This window comes from Odocoileus virginianus, chromosome 24, assembly GCF_023699985.2.
Source record: "Odocoileus virginianus isolate 20LAN1187 ecotype Illinois chromosome 24, Ovbor_1.2, whole genome shotgun sequence".
Taxonomy (NCBI): Eukaryota; Metazoa; Chordata; class Mammalia; order Artiodactyla; family Cervidae; genus Odocoileus; species Odocoileus virginianus.
Genome location: NC_069697.1, coordinates 27,174,265 through 27,187,167, shown reverse-complemented (window position 1 = coordinate 27,187,167; position 12,903 = coordinate 27,174,265). Strand labels below are relative to the sequence as shown.

The 12,903-nt window shown below is 38.1% G+C and overlaps 1 protein-coding gene across 7 annotated transcripts in view; it reads left to right on the top strand.

Annotated features, from left to right (window-relative positions):
• LARP4 (La ribonucleoprotein 4) overlaps positions 1-12,903 on the top strand; it is a 71,839-nt gene that overhangs the window by 8,678 nt on the left and 50,258 nt on the right. The window contains exon 2 of one of the 7 annotated variants that reach the window (XM_070454448.1): positions 5,633-5,681. The exons of the other annotated variants lie outside the window; for them this stretch is intronic. The gene's annotated coding sequence lies outside the window, so the exon portion shown is untranslated. The remainder of the gene's footprint in view (positions 1-5,632; positions 5,682-12,903) is intronic. 7 annotated transcript variants of the gene reach the window in all.

The following is a 12,903-nucleotide window of genomic DNA, read 5'->3' as shown; positions in this document are numbered from 1 at the left end:
CCTCTTGTCTGTGGAATTCTTCATGCAGGAATACTGGAGTGGGTTGCCATTTCCTCCTCCAGAGGATCATTCTGACTCAGGGAAAGAATCTGCATCTCCTGCATTGACAGGCAGATTCTTTATCACTGCGTCATACCTAGGAGCTTAAAAAAAAAGGCTTTGACCCTGTGGCTAGAGATGGGGTCTGTGACTGTATTGCAGAGAGGCAGAAAGTAGAGGAAATGGAGAAAGTAATGCAGCTGTCACTGTGAAGTCTTAAAAAAGATTTTTTAATTTCCACTTCGAGAGTATTCTTAAGTGAAAATGAAAAATGACTCTAGCTCTGATAGTGCTTATAGCATTTTAATTTATCATTCCTATATTCTGTGTTTTGCTTAAGTTGTGTTTTCTTTAAAGTTCATTCTTGAGGGAGGTTTCCAGTGTCTGTTGTAAACTTTTGCACTATGATTTTTTGTAAGGGTTTTGGTTTGGACTTCTGGGATCAAATGTTAGCTATGACCTGAGGCAAGTGACAGCTTTTTTTGAGCAACTTCCTATCTGTAGTTTGAGAGTGATTCTTCTACTATTTAGGTTGTGTTAATGGTGTTTATGTGATACAGTAAACCTTGTTTGCAATACAGTCTAGGTAAAGTCTTGACAGACATTATCATTTGATCATCACAGCAAGTGTGTCATTGTGTAAATTGTCCAGGATATGGTCTTCCAAATGACTGAAATTTTTACTTTTATGTATTAGATATTTCTGGGAAATTTATCAAAACTACGTGATAGTAGCACTGTTTATTGCAAAGACTACTGTGTGATAGCACTGATTTAATGGAATATTACTCAGCCATTAAAAAGAATACATTTGAATCAGTTCTAATGAGGTGGATGAAACCGGAGCCTATTATACAGAGTGAAGTAAGCCAGAAAGAAAAACACCAATACAGTATACTAACGAATATATATGGAATTTAGAAAGATGGTAGCAATAACCCTATATATGAGACAGCAGAAGAGACACAGATGTATAGAACAGTCTTTTGGACTCTGCGTGAGAGGGCGAGGGTGGGATGATTTGGGAGAATGGCATTGAAACATGTATATTATCATATGTGAAACGGATCGCCAGTCCAGGTTCGATGCATGAGACAGGGTGCTTGGGGCTGGTGCACTGGGATGACCCAGAAGGGATGGGATGGGGAGGGAGGTGGGAGGGGGGTTCAGGATGGAGAACACATGTAATCCTGTGGCGGATTCATGTCAATGTATGGCAAAACCACTACAATATTATAAAGTAATTAGCCTCCAATTAAAATAAGTTATATTTTAAAATAAGAGAGAGACACATATATCTTTGAGTTCTGCCTAATCCTAGGCTTGTTACTAATTTGCTCTGATTCTCGGTAAGGCAAAGCAGTTAATTACCTTAAAGTTTTTATACTTTGAAAGTGAAAGTGAAGTAACTCAGTCGTGTCCGACTCTTTGCGACCCTGTGAACTGTAGCCTACCAGGCTTCTCCCTCCATGGGATTCTCCAGGCAAGAATACTGGAGTGGGTTGCCATTTCCTTCTCCAGGGGATCTTCCCAACCCAGGAAATGAACTCAAGTCTCCTGCACTGCAGGCAGATTCTTTACCATCTGAGCCACCAGGGAAACCCTTCTAATGTGTAAGTGTAAGTAAATGTAAGGAAAAGTAATTTGAATATCACATAATACTCATGCTTCCTCTCTTGTCTATTGCCTTGTCAAGACATTTGAACCAATTTTCAGTTTAGAAAATCTCTCTCTATATATTAATGACTGGCTCTAAATTAAAGACAGAGGAATACTTTAGATGAATATTACTAGTAGTATGGTATGAGCAGAGGCAGAGAGCCAAGGATGTGGAATTGAGTTTTGTTTGGTTTATATATTACTGAGGGAAGAGAAGAGTATTTTCTGTGTCAGGACGGAAAGGTCAGAAGTAATCACGGGCTTATACAGTGTAGAGTTGGGCGGTATTTTCACTGGGTACTACAAACTGCAAAACAAGTAAAATTGGCCACACCTCCCGTTTTGACCTGAACAGTCATAGTGTACACCTGTTTTTTGGAACAACTGTCCCATTTTATTCTCAAAAATGTCTTGGTTTGTATGATAATTTTTTTCAGAAGATATTAGAGGCTCACTGTGTGCTTGTTGGCAAGTTTTTCCCCCCCATATCATTAAAAAGGCAAGACAGTGTTCTAAGTTGGTATCAAAGTATTTGTTGTTGAAGGCATTGAGAATTACAGTTGAGCTAGCTAAGGGAAATAGGGCTATTCTATTCTTTTGAGTTGGAGGAAGGAAAAAAATAGGAGGGCAGTGACTGAGTAATAATGATAAGATACAGTTATGTGAAAGATTGCATAAAAGAATGGTTAAGAACATGGACTCTGGGGCCAGGCTGCCTGCTCAGGTTAGGCAACTTTCTAGTATGACCTTGTGCAGATTGTTTAACACATGTTTCTCAGTTTCCTTATCTGTAAATTCAGGATAATGTTAAAGTATGAGATAATATTTGTACTTATTATCTGTTCAAAGAGTTAAGAGGATTGACAGTCAATGTAAAGCACTTAGTGTCTGGTACACAATAAATACATGTGAGTTTTCTTTCACATATTAGTTGTGAAAGATAAGTCTCATTTCAGTTTCCATAACAAATGGTTTGCTCACTTGACTGTACACACTAGAAATTAAAAGTTGTCCTTTTTTGAAAAGGATTATTTTGGTATTTGAGTTTTGAGGTTTTTTTGAGCTCATTTGTATAATTAGCTGTTGACTTTATCAGATGACCAATCTGAAGTAAAATGACTTGGTATTTTGTTGTTCAGTTGCTCAGTTGTGTCTTGACTCTTTGCAAACCCATGGACTGCAGCACGCCAGGCTTCCCTGTCCTTTGCCATCTCCTGGAACTTGCTCAAACTCATGTCCATTAAGTTGGTGATGCCATCCAATCATCTCATCTTCTGTCATCTCTCCCTTCTTCTGCCTTTGATCTTTCCCAGCGTCAGAGTCTTTTCCAGTGAGTCAGCTCTTCACATGAGGTAGCCAAAGTATTGGAGTTTCAGCTTCAGCATCAGTCCTTCCAATGAATATTCAGGACTGATTTCCTTTAGGATTGACCGGTTTGATCTCCTTGCAGTCCAAGGGACTCTCCAAGAGTCTTCTCCAGCATCACAGTTCAAAGGCATCAATTCTTTGGCGCTCAGTCTTCTTTATGGTCCAACTCTCACATCCATACGCAACTACTGGAAAAACCATAGCTTTGACTAGATGGACTTTCGTTGGCAAAGTAATGTCTCTGCTTTATTTAATATGCTGTCTAGGTTGGTCATAGCTTTTCTTCCAAGGAGCAAGCGTCTTTTAATTTCATGGCTGCAGTCACCATCTGCAGTGATTTTGGAGTCCAAAAAATAAAGTCTGTCACTGTTTCCATTGTTTCCCCATCTATTTGCCATGAAGTGATGGGACCAGATGCCATGATCTTCCTTTTTTGAATGTTGAGTTTTAAGCCAGCTTTTTCACTCTCCTCTTTCACTTTCATCAAGAGGCTCTTTAGTTCCTCTTTGCTTTCTGCCATAAGAGTGGTGTCATTTGCCTATCTGAGGTTATTGGTGTTTCTCCTGGCAATCTTGATTCCACCGTGTGCTTCATCCAGTCCAGCATTTCTCATGATGTACTCTGCATATAAGTTATATAAGCAGAGTGACAGTGTACAGCCTTGACGTACTCCTTTCCCAATTTGGAACCAGTCCATTGTTTCATGTCCGGGTCTAACTGTTGCTTCTTGACCTGCATGCAGGTTTCTCAGGAGGCAGGTAAGGTGGTCTAGTATTCCTGTCTTTTGAAGAATTTCCCACAGTTTGTTGTGATTCACACAATCAAAGGCTTAAGCGTAGTCGTTGAAGCAGAAGTAGATGTTTTTCTGGAATTCTTTTGCTTTTTCTATGATCCAGAGGATGTTGGCAATTTGATCTCTGGTTTCTCTGCCTTTCCTAAATCCAACTTGAACATCTGGAAGTTCTTGATTTACATACTGTTGAAGCCTTGCTTGGAGAATTTTGAGCATTACTTTGCTAGCATGTGAGATGAGTGCAATTGCGTGGTAGTTTGAACATTCTTTGGCATTGCCTTCTTTATTTTGATGACTATGTAAATGCTAAATACCTATCAGTTGGGTTCCTAATCTTTAACAATAAGGTGGTGCATTAATCTGAGTAGAACTTTCTGTAAGTAGTCTGATTATATATTAGAGCAATCCATGACTCCAAAAGTTAAGCTGGTAATCTATGGCAGCCTCATTTTTTTTTTTTTAAAGCAGTCATCATCTGTCATCTGACTGAAGTAGTGAGAATTTAGGGAACTTATCTTTTCCTCTGATAGTGGAGGACCAGCAGTTATAGCTTTATTGATGAATAAACTTAAGGTTTTCTTCTGGGTGTGGAATAAGTGAATCCTGATTTTTGACAACTTGGCATATGACTTAGGGTGGTCCAGTTCCCTTGCTGTTCAAAGTGTGAGCCTCAGCAAACTTCTTTACCCAGGACTTGTTAGAATACAAACTCTCTGCCCTATCTCTGAACTGCTGAATCAGAATCTTCCTTTTTCTTAAAAGTCCCCGGATGATTCTTATAAGCACTAGAGTTTAAGAAACTCGCATATAGCATATAAATTTTACTGTTGATCTGTTCAGAGTGCTAGAGAAGGGTAAACCATAGATGAGTTCACTGCCATTGTGAAGCTTGCAGACGAAATAATTCAAGTTAGGATAAGTGCTTTGTTATAAGGGGTAAATTTTATTGTACAGACTACCATTTTTCTTTTTTTTCTAACTGGAAGTTAGTTGTACCATGGCCCTAAGATAGGAACCATTGCAGAGCTCAATTGACTTCTCCCCTGAGTACTCTAGTTCTTATCTGGTAGCTTTTTCTGTATCCATTTCTTCTGTATTGTTACCCACTCTTAACTAGCCTTTGGGCCAGGGACTGTTTGACTTGATAAGGAAATTTGCAATGTTCCTTAAATAGTGTTAACTATTTGTCTTAAAGTTTTCTCTGAGGCACTGTAGTATAGTGGTTAAGAGCCACTGTAGTGTAGTGGCACTCTCCGGACAGCCTAGGTTCAAATTCTGGCTCTGTCTTTATTAGCTATATAACCCTGGGTAGATTACATTTAGGTAAAGTAAGTTTTTCCGTATCTGCAAAATGTAGATGATAAAATTTAATGTAGTTGTTATGAAGATGAATTCGGTGTTTCGTAAATGCTAACTGTCCTTCCTTGTGAGAAGGGTGAAATTTTCCCAGTTTTCATTTTTATTTTTTATAAAATGCCCTAAGCTTATTCTAGTAGGACTCTGAAGTTTCATGCTGGATGAAATGACAGGTGTTTGTTTTGTCTTTTTTTTTTGGTCACCTGTGCAGCTTGTAGGATCTTAGTTCCCCGACTAGCAATTGAACCCATCCGCCTAGCTGTGGAAGCACAGACTCGTAACTGCTGGAATTCTCTCTTTTTAATGTAGTTTTGTGGTCCTCTCAATATTGGAGATGTAAAAATTAAACCTAGATGATTGATCTGCCATAAGGCAAATGAATTTAATCATTCTATTTACTTTATTTCTGTTTTTCAGCATTTGTAGGGTTAAGTGGCATGGGATTTCTGTTTCTGATAGTAAATAGGTAAGTAAAACAAATCTATGTTTTGACCAAACATATGTGGTCAAATCTGTGTATGACCACAGAGATGGTTTTGCCATGTTTATGGTGACTTTTTCCTAACTCTTGGTTCTGTTACCTTGAAACTGCTCTCTTTTGACCAGAGGGTATTGTTTTGCCAAGAAATTGATGTTTCCTTTTTTTCCTTTTCTTTTTATCTTTTCCCAGATAGGAACTAGCATAAAATGGGTCAGTGATGAAGACTGCTTTTGGCTTATTCAGTAATGACATGTATTGCTTAGAAATAGAAGTGTTGATCTGTTAGTTTTACACACTGACAATTTGAATATTTTTGTGGTGGTTTGTGAGTATGTGTGTGCTTATATGTGTATGTTGGTAGATAGTTTCAGCATGCACTTAGATAATTTACATCCTTTAATAGATGTTTTATATAACTCTGTAGCCTCACAGGCTTATTTATAGTTCTGTGGGAGAGATAAGGATTTTTATGGAGTTCTTTATTAAACCTTAGTCAAAAGATGAGTCAAAGGTGGTTATCTAAAATTTAAATGGAAAAATAAGTCTTTGTTCTTGTTAAACTTACTTGTTGGGTTCATTATTGTGTCATTTTAAAGATTATTTGTTATAGAAAGACACATCAACTTGTTTTTTTGATGGACATTGTCATTTTCCAAATTTTCTTTATGTTGAGTAATTCTATGAAGAACATTCTTGTGTGTGAAGCTCTTAGACTAACATTTACTGTGGTAGCTCATATGGTGAATGTTTTAGAAGTTTTTCACATCAGTATTGACAGATTGCTTTACGTAGGTGTTGCAGATTTTTTTTTTTTTTTTCTTAAAACTGTGATGCGTGGCATGCAGGATCCCCAACCAGGGATCAAACCCACACCCTTGCAGTGGAAGCACACAGTCCTAACCAGTGGACCACCAGGGAATTCCCTAAAATTCACATTTTGCAATTGATATATTCCTGCTTGTTTTAGTACATATTCCGTGTTTGGCAGATCTTTAACTAGTTTGCAGTTAATAGTAACCTTCCAGACCTTTTCTGTTTTTACATACCAATATGCTTATCTGTACAATGATCTTATGTATTTGTTAATATAAATTTAAAAATGCTTATTGTTTTGCACCTTGAATTTTTTCATGGAACAATATGCCTTGAAGCACTTTCACATTGATGTATGTAGACTTGTCTTTTTTTTTTTTTCATTTATTTTTATTAGTTGGAGGCTAATTACTTTACAATATTGTAGTGGGTTTTGTCATACATTGACATGAATCAGCCATGGATTTACATGTATTCCCCATCCCGATCCCCCCTCCCACCTCCCTCCACCCGATCCCTCTGGGTCTTCCCAGTGCACCAGGCCCGAGCACTTGTCTCATGCATCCAGCCTGGGCTGGTGATCTGTTTCACCCTAGATAATATACATGTTTCGATGCTGTTCTCTTGAAACATCCCACCCTCGCCTTCTCCCACAGAGTCCAAAAGTCTGTTCTATACATCTGTGTCTCTTTTCTGTTTTGCATATAGGGTTATCGTTACCATCTTTCTAAATTCCATGTATATGTGTTAGTATACTGTAATGGTCTTTTTCTTTCTGGCTTACTTCACTCTGTATAATGGGCTCCAGTCTTTTTTTTTTTTTGCTTATAGTGTTCTGTGTTATGAAATATACTGTGTTTTATTTAACCATTTGTCTATAGGTGGACATTTAGGTGGTTTTCAGTCTTTGACTAACGGGCAGTGTTACAATATACATTCTTATATGTCTTCTTGTGTACATTAATGGCTTTTCGAGTGTACTGTTAAACTAGGCTGGTGAAAAACATAAATATGCCCAGGTGTACTGCTGTCTATATGCCACAGACCTCACACTTTGGTTATTCTTGGCATCATTAGCAAGGGAGATATCACATTTATGGGTAGTATGTTGCTGAAAGGCATCTAGTTAATTATTTTGAGTGATTATTAAATGCTCAGTGAACTAGTACATCCCATCAGTAAGTAAAAGGTAAGTTTAAAAAAATCATAGTTCCCCAATATTGTGTATTTATTTATAAATAAGTATATATGGGACAATATATTAATCTCTTGTATGTTAAATATTAGTCTTAATCTCTTTGTCATATTTGGGGTCTCCTAGCTCTTGAGTAGCTTTCTATATTTGCAGAAATGCCTACATAATGAGTTAGGCCTCTCCAGTGACCATACTAGTCAAAACTCAAATTCCAAGATTCCCTTATACCTTGATGGATGCAGGCATGTTACTAAGAGCTGCTAGTCAGACCACACATACAGGTGAAAATATATGCAGTGTAGGGAAATGAGGGCTCTATTCTTAACTTCCATTTTGTAGTCAGGAGTGGCAGTAGAGGTGGTCAGCTTTAAGTAGAGTTAATAGTTGCAAGGTTGAGTTCCTGATGGAGAAGTAACATTGGTACTGGTAATAATAAAAGTTGTGATGGATTTGACTTTTGGCATTTACCACTTGATGGTGGCATGGATAATGATTTCCTCATCAAGCCACTTCAGCAACATTATTTTGCTGAGATTACCTTTGTGAGATTACCTTTGCATCTAATTTTTCAGCCTTTCCAGTGACAGTGACACTACCTTTTATTTACTTTGCTGTCTAATTTATCCAGAGTGGATTCTGAATACTAATAAGCATGCACTGTTCACATTCTGCATAGGAGCAAATGTAAAGATGACTTGCTTTCTAAAATTGCTACCTAAAAAAACTAAAAGTAAAATTGCTACTTAGAAGTGTTTTTTATTATTGGTTTTTTTTTTTTTTTTTGGCCACACCATTCAACTGGTGAGATCCCAGTTCCCTGACTAGGCATTGAACCCGTGCCCCTTGCAGGGGAAACACAGAGTTCCAACTACTGGACTACCAGGAAATTAGAGATTTTGTTTCTTTGTTTTGGCCTTGCTGCAGGGCATGTGGGATCTTAGTTCCTGGGCCAGAGATTGAACCTATACTGCTTGCTGTGGAAGAAGTATGCAGTCTTAACTGTCAGGAAGGTTTCATAGAATTATTTTTAATATAGTTTTTGTTTATTTACTTATTTATTTATGGCTGTACTGGATCTTTGTTGCTGCGTGGGCTTTCCTCTAGTTGCAGTAAGCGGGGAGGACTATGTGTTTGCGGTGCATTTGCTTCTTGCGGTGGCTCCTCTTGTTGCAGAGCACAGACTCTAGGGCACTCAGACTTCAGTAGCTGTGGCATATGGGCTCAGAAGTTGTGCCTCTTGAAGTCTAGAGCACAGGCTCAGTAGTTGTGGCACATAGGCTTAGTTGCTCTGTGACACGGGGAATCTTCCCAGATTAGGGATCAGACCAGTGTCTCCTGCATTGGTAGGCAGATTCTTGACCACTGAGCCACCAGGGAAGCCCTCCATAGAGGTTTTTAAAAATTATCTGTGTACCTGTCCTGTTGGGGCTAGCTGGTGGTACTAGAAGGAAATTGATTGTTCTTTGCCCTGAGCCAACTCTAAGCTCAGATGTTGCTTTGGTTATTTATCTTTGGTGCTACTTCAAAGATGCTTTTGCTTCCTTGCTAGGTTTGACATTTTGTTATTGGTTTTGATGTTTATTGTGAAAGGCTTTGTCAGCCCTGAAATCATAAGCCAAGAAGCACTCCAATAAAAGACTTCTATTTTAAACAGGCATATGAAAAAAAGGAAGATTGTATCAACTCTGATTTTCTGTCACATCAGAAGGGTAAATACAGTATCCAAACATTAATTTCTTTTTTTTTGCACCTATGCCTCTACTATTCCATTCAGATTGCCAGTTGAAGGTCTACTCTCAGCCTGGTTTATTTTAATAGCTGAAATAGTAGAGGATGACCCAGCTGCCTTTTTTGATTGAGTCCAGTGCCTTGTTGTAAAGAACACTTAATAAACTATTACAGTGGTAACAAATTAGAAGTATGTACAAATAACAAGAAGGAAAGAGAAGTAGTGACCAAGACAAAGGCAGGTGTCCAAGGTTTATAAAAACATAAGGAGTTTTGGTAGAGCAGCCATTACATTTTTTAAAACAAGGAAGCTGAGATCAGTGACTGCATAATTACTAGGTGGCAGAGTAGAGTAAATTTTTGTCTGTTATACCATAGTTCACTTTTAGTTGTTGGAATTCCTCTTCAGTTTAGCTTTAAAGTGCCAATATTAGTACTTTGTTCTTCTCGCTCTTTTTTTTTTTAGATTTATTTATTTTTGGCTGTTCTGAGTCTTTGTTGCTCTACACAGGCTTTCTCTAGTTGCGGTGAATGGGGCCTGTTATTTGTTGTGGTGCGAGGGCTTCTCATCGCAATGACTTTGGCAGTTGCAGCTTGCAGGCTCTAGAGCTTGGGCTCAGTAGTTGTGGGGCATGGGTTTAGTTGCCCCTTGGCATGTGGGACCTTCCTGGACTAGGGAACAAACCCAAGTATCCTGAGTCTCCTGCATTGGCAAATGGATTCTTTACCCCTAGCGCCACCTGGGAAGCCCTGAAACTTCAAACTTAATTACACCTGACCCTATCTACCCCAAGCTTGCAGGCATGGTTGGGTTATGCTGACATGCGTGCTCAGTTGTGTTTGACTCTGCAACCCCATGGACTATAGCCTACCAGGCTCGTCTATGGAATTCTCCAGGCAAGAATACTGGAGTGGATTGTCATTTCCAGTTTGTTTGACTGCATTGGGTCTTACCTGTGCCACACAGGATCTTTCACTGAAGCACACAGCACCCTAACGGAAAAAACAAGCTCTATCAGAGAAAAAGAAAACTGGTCAGCTTTAGTCTTGGCTCTGGGTTGGTGCAAAGAGGGGTCTTATATTAACCACAAATCCTCTTTGATGCAAGGTAGGGCTGAAATTCCCACTACTTGTTGTTCTCCAAAAACCCATATTGAAAACTTTTAAGTCATGGAAACTCCCCCCATGGTCCAGTGGCTAAGACTCCATGATCCCAATACAGGGGCCCTGGGTTTGATCCCTGGTCAGGTGACTAGCTTCCACTTGGTGCAACTAAGACCCAGCACAACCAGATAGATAGATTTTAAAGAAAAATTTAAGTGATACAGATTGATAGTCTTACTGTGTAGTCATCCAACAGAAAGAAAACAAATCCTCTCCTGAAGAACACATTTTAAACAACCATTAAAATTCCCACAAATAAAGATTCAAAGAAAACAAGTGTGTGGAACAAAATCATAAAACACGTAAGTCTTAATGAACATGGTTTAGCATTAAAAAAAAAAATCTCAGCAGAAACTCAAGCCCTTTGATTTTGGATATTACACATACTGGAATTATCAGATACAGACTATATAATTAGAATGTTTAAAAGAAGGAAGCAACTGGAAATTCCCTGGTGGTCCAGTGATTAGGACTCTGAGCTTTCACTGCAACAGGCCCAGGTTCAATCTGGTTGTGGTGGTATGGCAAAAGAAAGAAGGAAGGTACTGTAAGGATTGGAGGAGAAAATAGCCACCCACTCCATTATTCTTGTCTGGAAAATTCCATGGATAGAGGAGATAGCTATAGTCCATGGGATTGCAAAGAATTGGACACAGTTGAGCAACTGAGTGCACACACACACTGAAAGGATGATCAGAGAACAAAATACTGATCGGATAGATTTGAGGGAAGAACCAAAAGGAACTTCTGAAATGAAAATGTAGAAAGAACTTAGAGACTTACTGTACAAGTTGAATGCATCTTAGAAACAACTGAAGAGAGAATTGATGAACTAGAAGAAAGATCTCAAATTGCTCAGGATATAATTTCTCAGGAAGACAAAGATGTGGGAAATAAGAAAGAAAGAGAGATTGATACAAAGAGAGGTGGAAAACAGGATTAGAAGGTACAGACTATTTTATTGGCATTCCAGAGGAAGTAATAGAGAAGTTGGTGAAGAGCAAATTTGAAGAGGTAAATGAATGAATATTTTACAGAATTGGTGAAAAATGCATCAGATTTCAAAGAGTTCAGTGAACTCCAAGTAGAATAATGAAGAATTCCACACTTAGGCTTATGATTGCAAAACACCATTGACAAGGGTTAAGCACCAGAGTTGAAAGAGAGATTAGGAATGACAGCTAGACTAGTGACTGGATTCTGATTAGCAGTAGTACAAACAGAAGGCAGTGGGGCAGTGGCTCCATGCTCCCAATACAGGGGCCCTGGGTTCAATTCCTGGTCTTTAATGTGCTGAAGAGGAATTATGTGCCTAGAGAGATTTCTGTATACAGCCCAAGTAGAGGATAGAAATGTATTTTTTGAGAAACCACAACTGGAGAGTTTACTAAAAAAAAAGTTCTGAATGATGTTCTTGGGGAAGAAGGAAAATGATGCAGAAGAAACATCTGAAATGCAAAAAAAGAATGATGATCAAAGATAATTGGTCACAATTTATAGAAATTTAAATAAACATTGAGTATATATTACATATATGCAGGCACAAAGGGCACAAAATTATCTTTGATGATAATGTAATAGCAAGGAATTCCCCACTGACATTTATGCTCTGATTTGAAAATCCTTAATGGATGTAATAAACCTTTTTAAGTTTCATGTTTTTTTATGACAGACTTAAGGCAACATATTTTTTAGAATACTTTTTAATTAATTGAAGGATAATTGCTTTACAGAATTTTGTTGTTTGCTGTCAAACATCAACAAGGCAACATTTTAATGAATGCTTTGATTTTTTTTTTTAATTATTATTTATTTGCTCCAGGTCTTAGTTGAGGCACTTGGGATCTTTGATTCTTATTGCAGCATGTGGGGTCTTTAGTTGTCGCATGTAGAATCTAGCTCCCCAACCAGGGACTGAACTCAGGCCCCTTCACTAGGAGCACAGAGCCTTAACCACCAGAGAAATCCCATGAATGATATATTAATGAAATGCTTTGTAGAGAAAAAATACCCCTGATTTAGTTATTGTAGCAGATCATGTTTTCTCCTAGCCATGGTCACATGTTTATGTGATTTTTTACAATTGTAATAATCTGTGAGTTGTAATCATTGTAGGTTAATACAGACTCCATACTTAATCTTTGTATATCTTTAGTTGGATATGTTATTTCTCATATAATAGGATAACACGTAAGAGGGAAATATTAGTACTTACGGTTTGTCTTAAGAAGTCAGTGAGTTCATAAATGTGTTCAGTATAGCTCCAAGCCCAGAGAATTGCTTAACATGTTTGCTTTTGTTATTGTG